Source organism: Ambystoma mexicanum, chromosome 7p, assembly GCF_040938575.1.
Source record: "Ambystoma mexicanum isolate Mex_15411 chromosome 7p, UKY_AmexF1_1, whole genome shotgun sequence".
Classification (NCBI taxonomy): domain Eukaryota; kingdom Metazoa; phylum Chordata; class Amphibia; order Caudata; family Ambystomatidae; genus Ambystoma; species Ambystoma mexicanum.
In genome coordinates, this window is record NC_090939.1 from 751302371 (window position 1) to 751324097 (window position 21727).

The following is a 21727-nucleotide window of genomic DNA, read 5'->3' on the forward strand; positions in this document are numbered from 1 at the left end:
TCTCAGGTAGTGTGGTGATTACCAATATCTCGACAATTCCCCACCACCGTGGTACCTGGCGGTAACTAAGGGGCGGGCGAAAGTGTTGGTGGGATTGTCTGGGGTAGTTCACTCAGTCTCCGTGCGTGCCGCCTGTGTTCCAGTCTATCCGGTGTCACCGTCCAGGTGCCGTGGGAGTTACCCTCTCGGGTCGGGGATGTCCATGTCCTTTCCGGTTTAGTCATCCTTTTTCCGGTTTTGGTTTCCAGATTTAGTCTGTGGTATTGAAGAGCCAGGTTTTAAGTAATTTCCTGAATTTTAGGTGATCTTCAGTGTTTCTTATTTCTTTTGAGATGTTGTTCCAGGTTTTTGCGGCTAAGTGGTAGAAGGAGGTGCCTCCAAGTTTTTTCTTAAGGTATGGTTTGAGTTCCAGGCGGATTTCGTTGCTTGATCGGAGGGGTCTCGTTGGTTTGTAGACTGTTATTTTCTTTTGTAGGAATTCTGCTCCTTGTCCGCTGATTGCCCTGTGCGTTATGCACATTGTTTTGAAGGTGATGCAATGTTTTATTGGGAGCCAGTGTAGTGTTTTTAGGGCTGGAGTGATGTGGTCTCTTCTGGATAGTTTGAGGAGTAGTCTCGCTGCTGCATTTCGGATCCGTTGCAGTTTCTTCAGAAGGTATTCTGGTATTCCGTGGTAGAGGCTGTTTGCATAGTCGATTTTTTGACATGATTAGGGCGACAATAGTGAGTGTTTTGTCCGTGAAGGAGAGGAAAGGTAGAATTATTCTTGCCGTGTGGAGGAGGAAAAAGCATTTCTTCACTGTTGCATTTATTTGTGGTTCCAGGGTTAGGGTGTTGTCCATTGGGACTCCCAGATTTTTTACTACCTTCGATGGTGTTGGTGCGTTTCCCATTTCTGTAGGCCATGGGATGGTGGTTTCGATTTCTTGGTCTTTGGATACGAGCATGATTTCTGTCTTTTCTGGGTTGATTTTCAGGTTGTTGGCATCCATCCAGTTGAAGACTTCTTTTAGACAGTCGGTTAGGGTTGAGTGGTCAGCATCGGTGTCTTTGATTTTGTAGATGATCTCATCTGCGTAGTTGCAACATGTAATGTTGTATTTTTTTGAAGATTCTGATGACTGGAGTCTGATAGATGTTGAAATATAGTGAGGATCCTTGTGGCACTCCAGAGTCGTTAACTCGTGGAGTGGATTTTAAAGGTTTTATCCATACGGTTTCTGTTCTGTCTGCTAGGAATGATTTGGTCCAGCGTAGTGCTGTGTCTGTTATGCCTATGTCTTCTAGTCTTTTGGTCAGGGTGTTGTGGCTAACTGTGTCAAAGGCTGCAGAGAGGTCGAGCAGAATAAGGGCTGAGGTAGTGTTTGAGTCTGCGTTAGTTTTGAGGTCGTCCCAGATGGATAGTAATGCTGTTTCCATTCCTCTCGCTGGTCTGAAACCGATTTGAGCTTGGTCCAGCAGGTGGTGTTTTTCTGCGTGTTCTTGGGTTAGTTTATATACGTAGGTTTCTAGAAGTTTTGCTGGGTAGGGGATGTTAGAGATCAGCCTGTAGTTGGAAAGGTCATCTACGTCACCACTTGTGTTTTTCAAGAGTGGCTTGATGTATGCTGATTTGAAGATCTTCGGTACAGTCCCTGATGATAGTGAAAGATTTAGAAGGTTTCTGTAGTGTTCTGCTGGCGATCCTTGCACAAGGATTGATTTGTAGATGTCTGGGGGACAGGGGTCGTTTTACCAGCATTGCGAATGCCTCTGTTGATATTTCAGGAAAGCTTTGGAGTTTGTGCTGTGGTGCCGTGGTAGGTTCGTTGGGTTGTGTGTTGTGGTTGGTTGGTCGCTTTTGTACGGTTTGTCGGATGTCATTGATTTTATTTATTTTTTTTTTTAAGTGGTCTGCCAGGTCGTTGCATAGTTTTTCTGAGGGGGTTGGGGTGTTATCGCAGCCTGCTGGGTTTCTCATTTCTTCAATGATGCTAAACGTTTCTTTTTGTGTGTTGGTGGCATTGTTGCTTCTGTCATTGTAATGTCTTCTCTTTGCCTTTTGAATTTCCTTCTTGTATGCGCGGATTTGTTTCTGGTACAGTGTTTTTTTCCCTGGGTTGTATTCTTTCCTCCATTCCAATTCCATCTTTTTGTTTTCCTTTTTCATGTAGTTTAATAGTGGGGTGAATCATTGCTCTTTTTTTGATGGGGTGAACGTTTTTTCTGGGGCGATCTTGTCTATTGTATCCACGATTCATTTGTGCAGTATCTCTGCTTTCCCGTCCAAGTCCGCTAGCTCCATTTCTGTAGTTGAGGGTTTCGTTAATTCCAGTTGTTCAAATAGGTTGCTTTCTTTGACGTGTTTCCAGTTTCTTTTGGTGGTGGTTGTGAGTTTCGGATGTTGGATGTAGGCTTGGGTAGGCAGAGTGATCACGAATGGGATGAGATGGTTGTTCCACAGTATTTGTATTGGAGGTGCCGTGGTGATGAGTTTTTCTTTGGCAAAAATTGCGTCTAGGGTGTGTCCTGCCGAGTGCCTTGCTCCTTTGACTAGTTGTTGTAATTTCATGGTGCTGAGTTGTTTAATTAGTGAGTTTTTGGAGTTGGCGTGGCTGTCTTCAAACCAGATGTTGAAGTCCCCGAGGATGATTAGGTGTTCGTGGTTGATGGCTAAGTTGGTGATGGCTTCTATGAAGTTATCGACAAATGTTGCGTCATATGTTGGCGGTCTGTATACCAGGATGAATGTGATGTTGGTTTTTGGGCTCGCTGTTAGGTGTATTACCATGGTTTCGCAGTTGAGGATGTTGAGTGGTTCCTCAGTTTTTATTTTCAGGTGTTCTTTGAATGCTATAGCGATGCCTCCTCCTTTTTTGTTTTTTCTGTTTATTTGTAGGCATTTGAAGTCGGTCGGAAGGCAGCTTTGGAGTGTGATTTTGTAGTTGTCATCCAGCCATGTTTCTGTGATGAACAGGAGTCAATGCCGTTGTCGTCGAGTAGGTCGAAGATCTGAGTGTTTTGACATGGATCTTGCGTTTTATTAATTTGCAGTGAAGTTTGGAGGTGTTGTTTGTTTTGGGCTTTGTGGCATATGTTGGTCTGGAGGGTGGGATGGGGCATCCTGATGTGGGTGGGATGGGGACAGCTGTGGGTGGGATGGGGACAGCTGTGTGTATCTGGAGGGCAGGATGGGGGCATCTTCGTTTGTCGAGGGAGGATGGGGCGGTTTATAGTCAAAATCTCGAAAATTAAAATCTCGAAAAAAAAGCACGAATTAAAAATCTCAAAAAAAAAATATCGAATTTTTTTTCAATGCGTTTTTTTTCAAAATGGAGGGGTTCCCCCCAACCCCCCTTTTTTCATTTTTTTTTATTTTACCCCTTTTTTTACTTACCTTACCCCAAAAACACATATAAATAAATAAATAAAAAATTAGATATGTTTTTTTTCGAGATTTTTAATTCGTGCTTTTTGTAATTCGAGATTTTATTTTCGGTATTTTGACCGACCACCGGATGGGGCATCGTGATATGGGTCTGGCATGGAGGTTGGTGGCATCTTGGTGTGCTCTGGAATGGAGGCATGGGGGCATCTTGGTGTGGGTCTCAGAGGGAAGGATGGGACACATTGGTGTGGGTCTGAGGGAGGGATGGGACACATTGGTCGGGGGAGGGATGGGGGCATCCTGCTGTGTGGAGGGAGGATGGGGCATCATGCTATGGGTCTTGAGGAATGGATGGGGCATCTTGGTGGAGATCAGAGGGGCATCGTTGATCTGGAATGGAGGGACAAGGCATATCATGGGGACATGTCAGGGAATGATGGAGCATGTGGGTTTGAGTGAGGGCTTGAACACTCTGGTGGGAAGGAAGGAGGCATCTGGGTGTGAATGGAGGGATGGGGTATATATGTCTGGAGAGAAGGATGTTGGTTTTTGGAAGCATGTGTGTGTCGAAGGGATGGGATAATCCGGGTGTGGGTATAGAGAGATGGCGGATGGTGCCATCTGAGTGTGAGTCTGGAGGTAGAGATGAAGCATATGGGTGTGGCTCTGGAGAGAGAGATGGAGCATCTTGGTGGAGTTATTTATTTATTTCAATTTGTATAAAGCGCCATACGTCCGTGGGCCTCAGAGCGCACAAAGAAACAAAGACAGACAACAAACAAATAGGGATCTCCGGGGAACCAGGAGTCTCGGTTAGGCTAGGTTCAGTCAGGGTTCAAAAGGAGCGTTTTTATTTCTTTTTTAAAATGAGCCAGGCTTTTAGTCAATCATATATGTCCAGGAAGAAGATTCCATAGCATAGGGACTTGGACTTTGAAGGTGGTACCCTCCAAAATGTGCCAATTTATAACTGGGCTGAGTGAATGTAGGACAGGCGAAGGAGCGAAGCACCCTACCTCCTACCTTGGGTTTCATTCTGTCAATAAGATAAATAGGGCACAGATTTTTTTTTCAGCATTTAAAGGACAGGGTCAAGATCTTATGGGTGATCCTGTGTCTAAGAGGTAGCCAATGAAGTGACCTTCTAGCCTCCGAGATGTGGGTGCATTTGGGTAGTCCCTGTATAGCTCGGACTGCTTTGTTTTGAGCGACATGCAGGGCTTGAATATTGGCTTGCAGCTTGCCTGCTAGGAGACTATTACGGTCGTCGAGCCTGGAGTTGACTAATGCGATGTCGAGCAAGGCACAATTGTTGGTAGAGAGAAAGGGGCGAATATAATTAATTTACTTTGTGATCAGGATGATCGGATAAAGGCGACGTGTGGACGCATAGATAGCTCATCGTCAAAATTGACTCCAAGCGTCTTAAACGTCTTCAATACCGGGATAATGTTTGAAGCAATAGTGAAGTTGACATAGCCAGGGTCTAGTTTGCTAAAGCGGACTTTTGAGGCCACAATTAAGAGCTCAGTCTTTTTTGCAGTTAAGGGCAAACGAGTTGGCGGCCATCCAGGCCTGGATATCTTTATAGATGGTATTAATGGCTGCCCGAATCCTGCTCATAATTCCCACTCAACTGGAAGACGATCTGGGTATCATCGGCGTAGTCAAGAAGTTGACGAATATAGATGTTAAACAATGTTAGGGAGAGACAAGACCCCTGTGGAACTCCACAGGTTTGAGAAATGGGGTTAGAACTTTCTCCCCCAACAGCCACTCAGACAGTACGAGGACCAAGAAATGATGAGATCCACTGAGAAGCTAGTGGGGGGCAGTTGGCGACCTCCCTTAAGCATGTTACCAGGAGCGAGTGGTCCACCAAATCAATGGCCGCACAGGGGTCCAAAAGCATCAGCAGGGTGGGATGACCATTATCCACCATGCTGGCCAAGGTGGATTTAAGGTCCAGCATAGCGGTTTCCGTCCCGTGCTGAGCCCTGAACCCTGATTGGCGTGTGCCGAGAATCCCGTGATCTTCAACATGTTTTTGAAGCTGAAGATATGCCAGTTTATCCGTTTCAAAGGCCCATTTGTGATGGGCCGATAGTTGTCTGGAACCTGTGGATTAAGATTAGATTTTTTCAGCAATGGCGTGATTGAAGCCTCCTTAAGGGAGGCGGGGACCACGCCTTCATCAAAGGAGAGGGTAATGGGCCTGGTCATCCAGGGTGCAAGAGCCTCAATGGAGTCCTTAAAGACATCCACAGGGCAGGCGTCCGCTGGACAGGTGGTATGTTTTAAATCCTGAATAATTTGAGTGTCTTGCTCTTCAGTATAGTGTGAGAAGTGGAAACATGGTATATTGCTAATGTCAGGAGAGGGGGCCTGAGAGCTGGCAAAGTCCTGCGTGGTAACAAGGTTATTGATGGTTTCTCTGAGTAGATATTTTAGCCAAGAAGCATGGATTGACTGAAATCATGCAGCATCCTTGGTAACAACATTAGAGGGGGGGGGTGGATCCTGAAAGTCCTTCAAAACTTTAAAAAGCTCGCTGACATTAGATCGAGCATTGTTAAACCGATTATTGTAGTAAAATTCCTTGAAAGAAATCATTTCAGTCTTGTATTTCTTAACAGCCAGTTGTGGAGGGACGGATGTTGGTGTCTTTGTGTGGGTCCGGAGGGAGGTGATATTTGAATCTGGAACGTGTGTTTAGAAGGAGAAAAGGGGCATTGGGACATGCAGGGCTGGGGTATCTGCTTGTGAGTGGGGCATGAAGGATCATTAACAGCATAGCAGCTGGAGGGAGAGCTGCAGGCCCAACCTCATTTGCGTCCCAGACGTGCACTCCCACAGCTCGGGGCACTCCTTGTGCTACGGTCCGGCAGCAAAGCGGTCTGGGAAGCGTGGGCAGCCAGGTGCCGGGGAGCAAGATTCCCTTCCACAGGGGGCGGGGGCGGTCCGCAACCCAGCAGATGGACGGGGACGCCTGGGATGGTTGGGTTAACCTGCTGGGGATGCCCCCGACCACGCACCGGAGAGGAAGCCCTGCATTGCCCCTACTCACCGAGCCGGCCAGGGGGCGCGCGCTGATTTCTCTGACCTGCCAGCAGGTGGGCGTTGGTGGGCGCACCACAGTCAGCAGGGGAGCCCTGAGTGGGGCAACCGGGAGCCAAGGGAAACCTCGATGTTCTCGAGGGATGCCTCCCCAGGCAGAATGGAGCCCGGCACGCCAGGCGCATGCCCGTAGCCAATGCACAGCAGGCTTACTCGCTGGGTGTCGGGGTTCTAGCCACCCACATCTGTGGGTGAGCAATGGTGAGGCCCGCTGGCACAGCAGGCAACCTTTCCTCTTGCCCAGGTACCTAGAGCTCAGCTTGTGCAGCAGGGCTGGGGTTTGAAGCCTCTAGCGGTCCCACCCAACCCCTTGCCCATGCTGTCTCTGGCCTGTCTCTCCATCCCCCCCCAAAAGGGGAGCGGGGGGTCGGAAGGATGAGTGGATCAGGCCGGGTGGGCCGGCAGTAGAGCGGCCTACCTCCATTCCTGTCATAAGCGCCGTGCTGCTGCAGGCTTCCCGGGCTGAGCGCCTGGATTTTTTGTTTTTGTTTTAAAGCCACAATGGTCTCGGCCGACTCACAAGTGGGGATGCTAGAGGGGCCGTTAGGCTGTCGCTACAGACGGTGCTGCCTCCCCTTGGCCTCTCCTGCACTGGCAGGGCCAGGCTGACGTCTGTAACAAAAAAAAGTTGCATGTGGCTGTCGGCGGTGGATCACTCAGCTTGCGCGTCGAAGAACGAAGCTAGGTGCGAGAATTCGTGTGAATTGCAGGAGATATTGATCATTGACATTTCGAAACGCACCGTGAAGCCCCGGGTTCCTCCTGGGGCTACGCCTGTCTGAGGGCTGCTTGAACATCAATCGCCCCGGGGTTCTTATCCAGGGGCACGGTTTTGGCTGTCACAGGGACCCTGTTCCCTTCTTCCCCGTAAGGTCAGACCCCGATTAGCACCGTCGCAGGATCCCTGGACCTGGTGCGTAGGCTTATTGCTGGTGCGTCCCGGCCTCCCCAGTTTCCTTGCCTTGTGCAGGTTTCGGGAGGGCTGGGCATGCCCTGGAGGCAGCGGTAGCAGCAGGCCTTAAGAAAGTCTGGCGCACATTCACCCTACCCCGGGGCACCTGGCCGTGTGGAGTCCCACGGCTGACAGCGCGGGATGGCCCTGGAGCGCAGGCCACGTGACCATGTAGGCTTCAGCCGCAGATCGGGACAGCGCGCACTCTGCCACACCAGAGGCACAGGGCTTGAGCAACCCCAGTAAAGCCCTGAGGCCGGCCACCCCAAGCTTTCTGCTCCCTGGACTACGGCCTCAGACCAGACGTGGCGACCCGCTGAATTTAAGCATATTACTAAGCAGAGGAAAATAAACTAACCAGGATTCCCTCAGTAACGGCGAGTGAAGAGGGAAGAGCCCAGCGCTGAATCACTGTTCAGCGGCAGGCGTGGGAAATGTGGCGTACAGAAGACGGACTCCCTGGCGTCGCTCGGGGCTCTCAAGTCCTTCTGATCAAGTCTCAGCCCGCGGATGGTGTTAGGCTGCTAGTGGCCTCCGGCACGCCGGCATCGAGTCTTCTCAGAGTCGGGTTGCTTGGGAATGCAGCCCAAAGCGGGTGGTAAATAGCATTGCAGGCTAAATACGGGCACAAGACCGATGGCCAACAAGTACCGTAAGAGAAAGTTATAAAGAACTTTGAATAGAGAGTTCAAGAGGGCGTGAAACCATTGAGAGGTAAACAGGTGGGGTCCCAGCAGTCCACCCGTAGGATTCAACACTGCTGGCAGGTCGGTTGCCTGGAACGGCGGATGCCCTCGCTGGACTGCTGCCTGGGTACACCCAATCCCTGCAGGGGGCCTTTCCTCTGTGGTGGTGCAGCGCGACCGGCTCTGGGTCAGCTGGGAAGGCCTCGGGGGGGCAGGTGGCTATCCACTCCCGCAGAGAGTGTTACAGCCCCCTGACAGCAATTTTGCTGTGTCCACAGGGCTGAGGGAGATTGACCGTCACTGTGCCCTGCGCCGGCAACCGTCCCAGCCCTTCTTGGAGGTCGCTGGGGTGCGACGGGACACAGGGCTCCCAATGCGACTGTCGACTGTGGTGGACTGCCCTCAGTGTGGCCCGACCACATTGCGCTGCTGGGCGAGGAGGCCTACAGAGGGCACCAGGGGTCTGAGGTGATGTTGGTTACCCACCCGACCCGTCTTAAAACACGGACAAAGGAGTTTAACACGTGCGTGAGTCGGAGGGACGAACAAAACCCTGTGGCGCGATGAAGGAGAGGGCCAACCCGCACCGGCTAGGGTGGGATCCCGTCACGGTGGGCGCACCACTGGCCTGTCTCGCCCACTCTGTCAGGGAGGTGGAGCATGAGCGTGTGTGACAGGACCTGAAAGATGGTGAACTGGGCCTGGGCAGGGCGAAGCCAGAGGAAACTTGTGGAGGTCCGTAGCGGTCCCGACGTGCAAATCGGTCGTCCGACCTACGTATAGGGGCGAAAGACTAATGGAACCATTGGCAAAAGATACCAACCAATTTTGGGCGATAATGCGGGGCAAACAGCAATGCAGTTTACCTATGATACGTATTACCGAACCAGAGTGGGAAACGCACATTGTTAATACTCTGGGGTTGTATGAGAGTAATAGCAATATTAGCCCAACAATAACTGATATCTGGAAATGTCAGTCAACACCAGATGACATAGCTAACATCATTAGGCATCTAAATAAATCTAGAGCCGCAGGCCCCAACGGCATCTGTAATGCTGTGATAAAAAAAAACCTGGGCATGTGGGCCCATGGGCTTCACATGTTATTTACTCATATTGGTACCTCTGTTGTCATACCCTCGACTTGGGGAGAGAGAGTCAAATATTGCCGGTATATAAAGAAAAAAGGGCCGATGAATCTCAATCGCATGTAAGCGATGATCGATGTTCCTTCTACAATACTAGCAAAAGTGTTGCTAATGGAGTTGAACACCTGGATCAATGTTCATAAGACCCCCCCCCCCCCAAACCAGATGGGCTGTATCAAACACGGCATATAATCTATTGATATTGACAACTTCCATAGAATATGTGTGGGGAAAGAAGAAATGCCAAAGTCTATGCAGCTTTCATAGATTTTTCTGTTGCGTTCGATACGATCCTAAGAAGGCGGCTGTAGAAAAAGCTTGAAGATTGGAATATACCAGCCGGATTGTTGAAGATGTTTATACTTATATACACTGATGCCTCAATCAGATTTAGTTTGGATGGTGAAGGCAGGCTTACAGCACCAATCGGAACTCCACGTGGTGTAAAACAGGGTTGTGTGTTTGCTGCCACTCTTTTCAACCTATTTCTGTCAGTTATGGGGTTGGAATTTATTCCGTCACTATTGTGCCCTCTGAAGGTTGGTCGCTTCACCTTAAGTTGGCTAGCATATGGCGATGATTTGGTTTTAGTTGACCATACCCCCAAGGGTCGAAGAGTCTGGTTTGATCCCTTGGGACATATGCTGTAAAGAATGGCCTGGTAAGAAATACTGAGAAAGGTAAGACAACGGTATATACCCGAAGACCACATAAAGTGGTATACTAAATGGCGAGAATCTGGAGAATGTAAGTACTTATAAATATCTAGGTTTGTATCTACAGAATAATTTAAAATGGGACAAACACTGGAGTGAGACAAAGAGCAAATGCATTGAGAAAAAGAGCAAATGCAATCTAGCACACAATGTGATAAATCGATTTGTGCATAAGCAACGTGGTATGACCTTTGAAACTGTCCTGCTACTCTATTTGACTAAAGTGAGATCTATCTTATTTTATGGTATTGAGATATGGGGTAGAAACCTTACAGTAATGCTGAGAAAGTATGAAGCAAGTGCACTTCGCAAACTGTTTGCTCTCCCTCCGACTCTACCAGTTGAATTATATCTGGAACTAGAGATAGGTGGTATTGCATATGATGCCAACAGGAAAATTATCGTCTTTTGTGATACAATGCTTAAAATCCCAAATGAGACCATAACTGGTGCATTTATTGATGCTTTTGTAGACTTGATAATTACACTAAACTGGGCACCCTGTGCAAGATGCTCTGCATGTGTAGGAAATGGCAAGAGGGATGCTGTGGTATGAGGACAAATGGAGCAATCTATGTAATTAAGAGCCGTATTAAACAAAAGATGCACGAACGTAGCAAAGAACAGTATCTAATCAACGTGTTCGCTGCAAAAAAATCACACCACTTTTTGTGACTATATATTAAGTAAAGATGATAAGCCTAAATACATAATAGCATACCCAAACAGAGCAATAGCAAAGCAATACGTAAGGCTCAAATTTAACATGAGTATTGCTTTATTTACTCGGGGTGCTCAGTTGGGGATTCCGTCCACTCAACACTACTGCAGGCTGTGTGGAATTGACATTTTTGAGAGTTTGGAACACCTCTTACTTGATAGTGAAAGCCTAGCAGATTTGCGTTGGAAATACCTAAAAGAGTATAACAGCAGTCTCAATATAGATGATCTTACCGAGATATGGCCTGCTTTTCTTAAAGGTTGTGATTTTAAATTTTATATAGTAAAACTTACTTTATTGTAAGTGCACTGAAATCATGAAGATATTCACTTGAAAATGTGTATTATCTGTAGATGTTTTAAACTGCTATTTTAAGATTTTAAAATTGACGGTATTATCAAAATGAGATGAACTATTTTATGTATGAAATATAAATTTATGAACAATGTTGTAATATTGTTGTTTTTGTGTTGTATACACAAAGCTTGTTGCTAAATTGGTATTAAATAAATTAAAATAATTGAACCATCTAGTAGCTGGTTCCCTCCGAAGTTTCCTTCAGGATAGCTGGCACATGGAAACCCCAGTGGTATCTGGTAAAGCAAATGATTAGAGGTCTTGGGGCTGAAATGATCTCAACCTATTCTCAAACTTTAAATGGGTAAGAAGCCTGACTCGCTGGCATGAGCCAAGCATCGAATGCAAGTGCCCAGTGGGCCACTTTGGTAAGCAGAACTGACGCTGTGGGATGAACTGAACGCTGGATTAAGGCTCCATCAGACCCTAAAAAAAGTGTTGGTTGATATAGACAGCAGGACGGTGGCCATGGAAGTCGGAATCTGTGTAACAACTCAACTAGCCCTGAAAATGGATGGAGCTGGAAAGTCTGGCCCATACCCGGCCGGTGCTGAGAGCCGCAAGGGCTAAGCTGCGACAAGTAGGAGGGCCGCTGCGGTGCGCACGGAAGCCTGGGGTGGGTGGTGCCGCCGCAGATCTTGGTGGTAGTAGCAAATATTCAAACGAGAACTTTGAAGGCCGAAGTGGAGAAGGGTTTCATTTGAACAGCAGTTGAACGTGGCCAGTTGGTCCTAAGAAAGGGTCGAGTGCCATTTGGAAGGGACAGGCAATGGCCTCTGTTGCCCTGAGCTGATCCAAAGGAAGTCAGGTTCAGATCCCCGAACCCGGAGTGGCGGAAAATGGGTGCCCTTGCGGCGTCCAGTGCAGTAATGCAAATTATCCCTGGGAAGAGTTCTGTTTTCTTAGTGAAGGGCGGGGCACACTGGAACGGGTTCGCCCTGAGAGAGGGGCCCGAGCCCTGGAAAGCGTTGCAGCGTCCGGTGAGCTCTCTCTGGTCCTTGAAAATCCAGGAGAGATGGTGTAAATTTTGCGCTGGGCCGTACCGTTATCCGCAGCAGTTCTACAAGGTGAACAGCCGCTGGCATGCTGGAACAATGTTGGTAAGGGAAGCCGGCAAGTCAGATCTGTAACTTTGGGAAGGGCTGGGTTGGTCGGCTGGGGTACAAAGGGGTGCTTGCCACGTGCTGCGGCTGAATGAGACATCACCCCCACGGGGTGACGCCGACTCTGGATGTGAGCTGGGCCCTTCCTGTCGATCTACCCAGCTCAGGTGGTCGCCTGTCTCCGTTCCTCACCCTGGAGTTTGGGGCTGACGTTCTGCCTCGGCCGACGCATAGCAGCTGATTTAGAACTGGTGCGGACCAGGGGAATCTGACTGTTAAATTAAAATAAAGCATTGCATAAGGCCCACGGTGGTTGTTGACGCGATGTGATTTCTACCCCATGCTCTGAATGTCAAAGTGAAGAAATTCAATGAAGCGTGGGTAAACGGCGAGAGTAACTTTGACTCTATTAAGGTAGCCACATGCCTCGTCATCTAATTAGTGGCATGCATGAATGGAAGAACGAGATTCTCACTGTCCCTACCTACTATCTAGCGAAACCACAGCCAAGGGAACAGATTTGGTAGACTCAGCGGGGACAGAATACCCTGCTGAGATACACTCTATTCTGGCACTGTGAGGAGACATGAGAGTTGTAGGATAAGTGTGAGGCCCTCGGGCCGCAGGTGAAATCCACTACTAATCTTTTTTCACTTACCCGGTGAGGCACAGGAGCAAGCCCTGTGGGACTCTCGCTTCTGGCTCCAAGCACCCGGCGTTTGGCAATCACGACCTGCTCCGGGGACAGTGGCAGGTGGGGAGTTTGACTGGGGCGGTACACCTGGCAAACCATAACGCAGGCGCCCTAAAGCAAGTTCAGGGAGGACACAAACCTCCCACGGAGCAGAAGGGCAAAAGCTTCCTTGATCTCGATTTTCAGTAGGAATACAGACCGTGAAAGCGGGGCCTCAAGATTCTTCTGACTTTTTGCGTTTCAAGCAGTTGCCATCAAAAGTTACCACTGGGATACCTGGCTTGTGGCAGCCAAGCGTTCATATCGACGTTGCTTTTTGATCCTTTGATGCCGGCTCTTATCCTATCATTGTGAAGCAGAATTCACCAAGCGTTGGATTGTTCACCCACTAATAGGGAACATGAGTTGGGTTTAGACCATCGTGAGACAGGTAAGTTTTACCCTACTGATGATGTGTTGTTGCAATAGTAATCCTGCTCGGTACGAGAGGAACTGCAGGTTCAGACAATTGGTGTATGTGCTTGGCTGAGGAGCCAATGGGGTGTCATGACCACTGGCCCCAAGGTGTCAGACCTAGCCCAACATCCTTGGAAGCAGGGTCATGATCCTCATTCCAGGCACCAGCCGGCCCCCGTAGGGGCCTTTTGGACCTTGTCCTGGCACCAGTGGCGCCAGGCTCATTCTCATAAAGGGACCCAGTCCCGGCACTGGAAGCGCCGGGCTCATATAAAAGGGATTGGTGCTTGGGTGGACTTACCTGCTGCAGACCATGCTGCCTTCCTACCTGCAGGATGAACTCTTCATCCAATCCTGCTGGGACTACTTTAACTGCTGGGTGGGGCCAGCACCACTCCCAAGAACCACATACTGGAACTCTTTTCTTACCTCTGGAGGCTGTGGAAGAAGACCCTAAGCACTACTGAAGGCTATTTAAACCACACCCGATTGGTTTCACGTGCTTCGCGTTATTCTGCAATAGCAGCAGGACGCTCACCGTGTCGGCTCCAGCTGATCTTCTTCTGCACCTGAAAACAGGACAATCTTCAACTTACCTTCCTGAAATCCAGCTCCAGCCTTCCGTGACATCTGAAAAGGGAAACGAGAACATTAGAGTAGCACGAGAAAATACCAGAGCTGCTCTTACCACCCGTCGGCGCCTTCCAAGGCCCCGTGCCGCGATTCTTCGTTCTCCAGCCATCTGCAACAACAAAGAATACAGGTTAGCGATAACTCCATGATATCTGCTTACCTGTGCCACGGTCTCCGCGAGCTCCGTTCTGCGCCATTTGTCCGCACCTGTAAAATACAAGAAGGACATTATTAGAGCTCAGGACTCCATTTCTACTCACGTGCCTCAAGTGGTCCTCCGGCACGATCCTTCGGCATCAGTCTTCATCGCCGGTTGCACCGCGACCTGAAAGAAAAGGGGAAAAAGACATTTAAAAGTGCATTTAACTTCAGATGAACCTTTTGCTTGCCTGCAAAAAACTCCGGACTTTTCCACTTACCGGATCAACATGCCAGACCTGCAAAGAGGCAAGATTCTGAAAGGACAATAAAAGACTCAAATAAGGCACTTACCGTTCGTGCAGCTAACGACGGTCTTGCCTTCTGGACTCTACCTCCGCAATAAAAGGCTGAACTATCGTCCAGTGAAGTAACTGGCTACAGCGCCCCTGCACAGACGCAGGATGGAGAGCGCCGCATTTACTTACCTAAGGTGAGCACGTGCGGCCTAGGGGAGTCGTAGGAGTGTCAGGAAGGAGAAAGGGCCGAAACCCTGTCAGGCAGACGTTAACCCCTGTTTCCTCTCTGCCCGCAGACATCTCACTCTCCGGATTAAGATCACAGTAAGGAGGGGGCCCTTCCAGGGTGGTGCCAAAGACCTGCGAGTGACTCTGGAAGGTTCGGAGAACGCCCAGACCAGACCCGCGCCTCCGAGGGATTCAGGTGAGCGTTACATGGGGCGAAGCTACCATCTAGTCAAAATCCCCCCTAACTGTAACGGTACCACAGCGCTGTGGAGCCTCGGTTGGCCTAGGATAGCTGGCCTCTGGGCCGGTGCGTAGAGACGCTCGCCTCGGGAATTGAGTGTGAACAGAAAGGGGCCACCTCTTTTCGCCCGTAGTGTACCACATGTTTGTGGGGAAACATGGTGCTAAATCATTCTTAGACTACCTGATTCTGGGTCGGGGTTTCGTAAGTAGCAGAGCAGCTACCTCGAAGCAATCTATTGAAAGTCGTCCTCTGCGCCAAGCTTTTGTCAAAAGGCGCTGGGCTGGTGCTGCAAGGGCCTCCATCCTTCCTCCTGTTGTGCTGTGGGTGCACAGGAAACTCCCACCCACCCTAGGTGCACGCTAGGTGGGGGGTGCTCTCCTCCCTTCCGGTCAGCCTTGCGGATCAGATGGCTCCGGCCCAGCCGGCGGCAGGCAGAGTAGCTCGACCCAGACCCTGGGAGGCAGGCGGGGAAGAGGCGTGGCAGCTTAAGCGCCAGCACGACGAGGCAGTAGTGCCTTAAGCCAACTGGTTAGGGGACCGACCAGCTGGTCAAGTGGCTGGGGCAGTTAGACCAGGTGGCCCCAGTGGTGGCTGGCCCGGCTGACACCTACATGTCTCTGGTTGGGCTCCATAAGTGGGGGCTTACTATTCTGTGTGGAAGTGACCAAGCGGTAGACACCTGCTCCGCACCTGGACTGATGCAGGGAAGAGAGTCTGGGCCTTGGTTTGCCGGTGGTGGCTAAGTGCACAGAGGCTGTGCCTTAAATTTGTTTTCCACGTTTCACCTATAGCCTCAGTATATTACTCACCCCATGTCACATAAGCAACTATTGCACTTACTGTTGGTGTAGCCACTCTCCCCTTTGCCAGACCTCACTAGCCGGCCTCTTGTGGCCCAAACTGTTTGCTGCACGGTACACTAATTGCCTCTAAGTACTAGTCTATATGCTGCTGCTCTTTAGCCTGCCTGTTTCTGTATGTTTCAAAGATAAAGCATCAGTTCACTGTACCAGACTCCACTAGCCAGCTTGCACACTGTCTCAAATTGCCTCAATTGTTTTGTACGTTCTATCAACTGCCGCAAAGCATTAGTAACTCTGCCGATCCTCCATAGTCTGCCCAATCTATACCACCATGGCCACATTCCACAGAGTTACGCTTGCCATGGCCTCCTTCCTGTCCTTATTCCACACCATTACCCTGACTAATTTCCTACCACCTCTCCAATCTAATAATAAAAGCATCTTAACAGATGAATCCTCCACGAGTACTGCAGCCAGTCCCTCGCTCAGCCCTTTAAATGGATACAGCGTTTCACAGCACCTCCCACGCCACTTATCCCATGGCCTGTCCGCATTAGAAACATGAGACCAGATTCTTGCTTCCCTAACCACAAAGTTACTCTAAGGTTGAGCAGTCCACATACCCTGCCCACAACTAATAATTGCATCCAATCCATCTGCTCAGCAGCAGTGCCCAAGTCTCCTCAACCACCCAAACCCCTGATCTCCACTATAACTTTTCCACCAACTACTATCCCACCACCCCTGTCTAACCAGAGCACAAGAGAACCTACATCGGCTCCTCTGCCAACCACCATCAAAGGAGCACTTATCAATGCTTACTCATAGTAGCCCACGCCACTGAGATTGCTGACCTTATCACAGCCAACCGCCTGGACTTCCTGGCCATCACAGAAACTTGGCTCCACCAGGCAGTAGGTAGGCACAGCACTCTTCATTAGCCCTGCTAGAGGGATATACTATTATTAGTGCTGACAGAAACTCAGGCAAAGGAGAAGGAGTGGCCTTCATTACAAAAACTCACCTGGGCCTCAGAGCTACCTCCCTTACCAGCCTTCCTTCTGCAGAACTCCTGTCAGTTAAATTTGCACTCTCGTCCACCCAAACTATACTTCTGCATCTCATCTACTGCCTCCCTGGCCTGACTTCTTCCTTTGAGAAAAACATTAAAAACCTCCTCTCCAACAACACCAAACCTGGATCCCAAACCATCCTCCTGGGAGACCGCAACCTAGGTTTACAGGACCCTAACGATCCACACACCCTATCTGGGTTTCAAACACAGAATCACAGAACCGACACCCCCCAAAGGTCGAATACTGGACTGGGTGTCCGACCTCAACTGTTCCATCACAATTCTACATAATGAACCAGTGGCTTGGTCTGACCACCACTTTATTTCATTCTCTATCCAAGGAACTACCCCCCCCCCCAGCACCGCCAAACCCTCCTAACCTGTCCAGAAATTGCTGAAACATCACAATCGATAGTCTCCGGCCGCTTATCAAATACATCCTGGATGCTTCCAAGTACAAGAACCTTGACTCCAACAAGCTGGTTGACCTATATGATGCTACACTTAAATCAGCTTTAGACACCTCCGACCTCTCAAACAAAGAAAAGCTAAACCTATCGCCCATCTCAACAAGTGCTTTACACCTGAATTAAAAATCCTGAGGAACACCAAAAGGATGGCGGAAACCATATGGCGGAAATCACCCACCAGCCATAATAAAACCGTGTTCACCTCAGCAGCTGCAACCTATAAAGCGGCTATCCTATCCACTAAAAAAGAAGCATACAACACCAGAATCCACAACGCCAAATCAAGCACTAAAGAGCTCTTTAGTATCCAAAAGGAGCTTGAATCCCCAGCACCTCCTTCCCAGGAATGCACTAAGGATGCGGCATGGTGCACAAAAATCCAGCAAGCACAGGCTGATCAATTACAAAGTAAGATTGAATCTAAAAAGACTAGCCTCTCAAGCTGCCATTGCCCTAAACCTGCGCTAGTGAAAAGTCATCCACAATGCACTCCTTTTGCATTCTCCCAAGTAACACCGAAGGAAGTGGAAGACATCATTAAAAGTCTGAAAACCTGTCATTGTCAAGTTGACATCTGTCCAGCTTCCATCATTAAGGAAGGAGCTAAAGACCTGGCCCCCTTCATCGCCACATTGATAAACTCATCCTTCAAGTCCCTAACAATCTCAAGGAAGCTTGGGTTATGCCTCTCCTAAAACAAAAAAAAACCCAGACCCAAATATTCCAACAAACTACAGGCCCATCACTACCGTCCCCTTCCTTAGAAAAATTTGGGGCCGAGTCGCATATCTGCAAATTCAGAAGCACTTGGAGGAAAATGACTTATTAGGCCTTAGACAATCCGGCTTCAGGCAGAGACATGAAACGGAGACACCTCTCCTAGACTTGAAGATCCAAGTGGATGAGGCGAAGGACAAAGGCAAGCTAGCGATCCTCCTGCTCCAAGACTACTGAGCAGCGTTCGACCTTGTCGACCACCAAATCCTATCCGTACACTTCACCACAGCTGCATCCTTCTCCAACAATGAATCTGATTGGGTCAACTCCTTTCTCTCTAACCATACCACCAGGGCTTTTTCTCCATCAGCCTCAGCAGACCCAAGCCCCACGCTTTGTGGAGTCCCTCAAGGTTTGTGCGTGTCACCCACGCTTTATAACATATTCACGAAGCTCCTATTCGATTGCCTGGACAACTTGGGTGTCATCTACACTAATTACGCAGATGAAACCCAAGTCCTCATCCCCCTCAATGGTTGCTATGATCAAGACTCTAAACTACTGAACGATATCTACCTAGAAATCCGTGCCTGGATGGCTACCAACAGCTTATGCTTTAACGACGAGAAGACCGATTGTTGGCACTCAGGCACGTTTGAACAAGCTTGACCATAACTATACGTCCTTCCATAGCTAATTCCTGCCAGAGTACCAACGAAACAGAAGACTTGGGAAATGTCTTCTTAGACACTGCTCTGCCCGAGAACGCTCCAGAAGCTGACATGGAAGATTTGGCTCTAGTTGAAGGGGGGGGGGGGGGTGAGTTGGGGAGTTCCAATGGACACTAAATGACACATGATGCGTTTTGTATATTGAAACAGTTGAAATGTATGTTTGGTTTTAAAAAAAAATTTGAATAAAAAAATATTTAACAAAAACTATACGTCCTTCGATATTGACTATACATCCTTCGATATTGACGGTAACGTGATCATAGTCTCCAAGCAAATAAAAACACTGGGGGTCTATCTTGACTCAACACTGTCCCTCAAGAAACAGTTGTAAATCCTACCTGACCACCAGCAGTTGCCTAACACTAGCCAGAGCATTAGCACTGTCAACAATTGACTATTGCAACACACTCTTTGTAGGCTCCTCTGAACTCAACCTAAACAGTCTTCAGGACCTTCAAAATAACTCATTGAGAGTAGCTCTTAACCTACCCAGATCCAGCCACATCTCCACTCTTAGACGCAATGCCAACTGGCTGTCGGTCCGTGACAGAATCACTCTCTGCACCTTGGTAATCAACCACAAGTGCGTAACAAACACAGCCCCCAAATACTTGTCCGATAAAATCTGTAAGCACCACTCTTCCTGCACCACCAGATCTGCCTTGCAGTCCCTAGGTTCAACCTAAAAACTGCGGGAGGAGCCAGCTTCCCAGTCCAAGCAGCCAAACGCTGGAATGCCATACCCCTTTCTTACAGACCTTCCCTCCTGACATTCAAATCTGGATTAAAAAACTGGTTGAGTAACAAGCATCTCCAATGAGATCCCCTTCGTCTGTATCTTGCTACTGCCCCGAACTTCCACTTTGACTTCCTGATGCACTTGTGTTTGTTATTGTATAAATGCTTCCTGATTCGAGACCTATCTGTAATCATTGGTCCTCCTAACTGCTATTGTGTTTTTGCTCTGCTCCATGTATGTAACTCCTAGTTTTCCAGCGCCCAGTTACCTCAAGGTTCGGTGCGCGATATATAAGTAATAAACAGATACTAAAATGGGTTAGTCCCGGTGGCAAGTGTCACCCGTTTGTGACCAAGTCCCCAAGCCCAGCGGCGGTTGTGGGGAGCCCCGTACCGTCGCCGTGCATCCCTGGAGGGAAAACATCCCCTGCCTTGTGGGCAAGTTTCCTGTAAAATGATTTCAGAGAGTTGCCCACCCTACTCGCAGAGAGCCTTCTGGTTGTGCAATGCTTTCCAATGGGCCTGGATAGGAAGGGCCTTTGGCCCCCACTGTCAAGTGACTGGGAGGTCACGGGCAGAGGGTAGCAGTACCCACCCCGGCTGTCCTCTAGCTCTGGCCCGGGTCACCCTGGAGCTCTAGAGGGTGGGGGGGGGGGCTTTAGAGCTTTTCCCTCCAGGCAGAGATGAGGACCCTTCTGGGGCTGCCTGGGACCGCTGCTGGGCTTGGGGACGGACGACCCGCATGCCAGCACCCCAGGCTGCCTGAGCTATGGCTGGGCCGACTTAGAGCTTCCCCTCCGCCTTGGAGCTTTTCCCTCTGGCTAGGGACACCACCAGGGCTCCCAGGACTGCTGCTGGGCTCTGGGAGACAGGTGCGGGAGACATGTGCCTAAGGCCGGGCCCCCAGAGTTTTAGAGGGAGGGCCCCTTTCGAGCTTTTCCATCTGGGCTGGGGCTGGGACGGGGACCCTGCCGCGGCTCCCTGTGACCGCAGCAAGGCTTGAGGACGGAGGACACACGTGGGAGACTGCGACACACGAGGGAGACGGGCTCCCACAGCCCCACAAAGAAATCGTTTACCTAGCTGAAAAGAGGTGGGACTTTTATCCGTCCATCACGGGACAGAATCCTCCAAAACGGGACAATCCCGCAGAATGCGGGTTGGCCACCCTATCTGCGAGCCCTGACATCTGGCAGTTGGCCATAGGAAAGAATGCAAGGACCAGATGGCCGGGCTGCTCTGGATGGGCATCAATTAGACATGTTTCTCCATTTGGGTCTATAAAGAGCCTGTACGCTTTTGCCAACAGGTCCCCCTCTGTTATTCTTGGTACTCAGACTACAAGAAAGCTTAGTCCCCTTCCTCCAGATTACTATAGACAGGGTATGAGGAACCTGTCTCCACTCCACTTGGTTCTTGCTGCCCAACCCGGGCTCCATGGTGAAACCACCCCACCGGGCCGGCCGGATGCTGTGCCCCATGTAATGCCCCAGCAGAGACTCGCCTGCTGGGGGCACTGTATCTTGAAGGACTGTGTCCCCTCATTAGTCCTCTGGTCACACATGCTGTTAATACTTTCTCACAGGTCAGATCCCAGCTTTTCTCAAACACGCATTGGTTGTTCCACTTTTGAAAAAGTTTTCTTTAGACCCTCTTGTCCTGGCTGATTTGCATCCCATTTTGCTTCTTCAATTTCTTATGAAGCTTTTTGAAGCCTTAGTCTACCCTATCTTGAGTAATCTTTCTTCTTCCATGCTTCGCAATCTGGTTTGGTCCAGAACGTGGCATAGAGGGGTGCTGGTCTCCAATGTTGAATATGTGGCGCGGCTGCACGATTCGAGCGGCGTCAGTGCTTTGTTACTTATCTGCCGCCTTTGATACCATTGTCTGGCTGGCCTTTCTGGTGCCGTTCTTTCCTGGTTTTCTTTGTTTCTCTCTGACCTAACTGTCAATTTCCCTCCCCCTTTTCACTCTGTGCCCACTGCCTTGTCATGTGGAGTCCTGCAGGGTTCCTCCATCTTCCAGGTTTTGTTTAACATGTACATGCAATCTCTTACCATGCTTATCTGCTCACACAGCTTACAATGTTACTCTTAACAGATGACACAGATTTCGGTCCGTTTAGATCTCTCTCTCTTGTCAAGACAGCGACCGGAATTTAGGGCCGACTCGAAGCTGCATGGATGTGTAATAGCTGGCTCCATTTGAATGGAGAAAAATTGAGGTTTTGGTGGTGGGCCCCCTTCCTCTACTGCCTTTTGGTCATCTTTCTTGGGGCCCTTTTCAACCTCCTGTTCCGCTAGTGAAGGATTTATGGGTAAAGATATTA

The 21727-nt window shown here is 49.3% G+C and overlaps 1 pseudogene; it reads left to right on the forward strand.

Annotated features, from left to right (window-relative positions):
- The first annotated feature begins 7120 nt into the window (after positions 1-7120).
- On the forward strand, positions 7121-7272 carry LOC138526703 (5.8S ribosomal RNA; annotated as a pseudogene).
- Positions 7273-21727: the final 14455 nt, after the last annotated feature.